The sequence below is a fragment of the Wasmannia auropunctata genome, unplaced genomic scaffold (genome assembly GCF_000956235.1).
Source record: "Wasmannia auropunctata unplaced genomic scaffold, wasmannia.A_1.0 LD336078.1, whole genome shotgun sequence".
In the NCBI taxonomy this organism is placed as follows: Eukaryota; Metazoa; Arthropoda; class Insecta; order Hymenoptera; family Formicidae; genus Wasmannia; species Wasmannia auropunctata.
Window position 1 is genome coordinate 4,795,158 of NW_012026812.1, and position 1,743 is coordinate 4,796,900.

Here is a 1,743-nt window from a genome sequence, read left to right on the forward strand (position 1 = left end):
TATTGCTATCGCTGATCTTGACATCACAGAGGCTATTATTTTCACAGACTCGAGAAGCGTTCTCATGGCCATTGCTTCACAGGATCATAAACAGGGCAACTACATCATCTAATCGAGGCAGAATCAGAAGGAAGAACTATTACCCTCTGTTGGATTCCATCACACAAGGGAATTCCAGGAAATGAAAAAGCGGATCGCCTTGCCAAGCTGGCTTCCTCCAGAGGAATAAGACCGGCGTTCTTTGACATCCCCTATACGGATCTCCAAGTAGAAGCTAAATCTCATCGTCAAAGCTCTTTTAAACTGTATTTAGAAGAGGCCTCGTTAACCAAAGGAGTGCATTACGCCGAGCTGTATCTCAATGACTCTCCTAATCCTTGGTTTTTCAATAAAGGACTGAACAGAGAGGAAATAGTCTGTGTTAGCCGCATTCGTAGTAACTACTACAATCTAAACTACAGCCTTTACAGGAAGAACATCGTCGACGCTCCGGATTGTCCCTGTGGCGAAACAAGACAAGACGTCAATCACATTGTGTTTTACTGCCCGCTTTGCATTCAAAAATCTGTCAAACTCCGGAACCACATAAAAGAAAACTTCCCTACATTTATTATCGATCTCTTCCCCATGCTTAAAAACCCTTCTCCCAGACTCTGCACTCTCCTGACATCATACTTTAAATCCCTTGAAATCACTATATGATCTCGCTGGTGGCTTTCTCTTTTCTGTATTGCTGCACCTGCGCTCAGTTAAGGCTGTATAGTTCCTGGTGGGAGCGGAGGCCATTGTCTAAGAAGAAGAAGAAGATGCTTACAGCGCCACTCTCTCTCTCCAACTCCCCCCTCCCTCTCATTCTATCCCGTCTCCTAATCTCACTCTCCCAACCCTTTTCTCCTCCCTTTCCCGCCACAAACCCTTCCGCCCTTCGCTCCCTCCACTCGTAACCTTTCCCTAGCACTCCACCTCTCTTTCACTTACACGCTACTCTCTCTCACCTTTTTCAAACTACTCACACTACTTCACACTCTAAGCTACAAATGACCACTCAATTCTAACCGACCGGAAACGAAAGTCCCTGTTTAGTATATAAACAGATGAATATAGAACTTCTCCCCACATTTTCTTATTAAATCCTGAATCAAATAAAAGAGTTCGTATTTTATTCAGCAAAGTTCTATTTAATCTCTCTGCTCTTCCATTTAATTGAGGAGTATGTGGCGTTGTATTGTCAAGTATAGTATAGTCAAGTATAATCCTTCTTGTTTACACCAAAATTGAATATCTTTATTCATATATTCTTTTCTATTATCACAACGTATTTTAGAAACTCTTAAATTCCAGTAAACTTCGGCTTGATGTACATATTCTTTTAAAATATTCTTGACTTCATTCTTAGTTTCTAATAAGTAAACCATTGTATAATGAGTAAAATCATCTAAGAATGTTATAAAATATTTTTTTCCATTCCATGTTACAGGATCTATCGGTCCGCATAAATCAGTATGAATTATCAGTAAAGGCCTTGTTACTCTTGTTCTCGTTTCTCCAAAACTAAGTCTTGTTTGTTTTGCTTTTTGACAAATCTCACATCCATGCTTTAATTCTTCTAAATCTTTACTTGTGAGATTAAGGGGATCCTAAACCCGAGATCAAACTCTAAAAATTTGCTGTTTTATCGACGATTTGTGAGTATGTATGCGTGCAATATTGATGTAGTAGTGTGTAGTGATGTGTTCATATTTA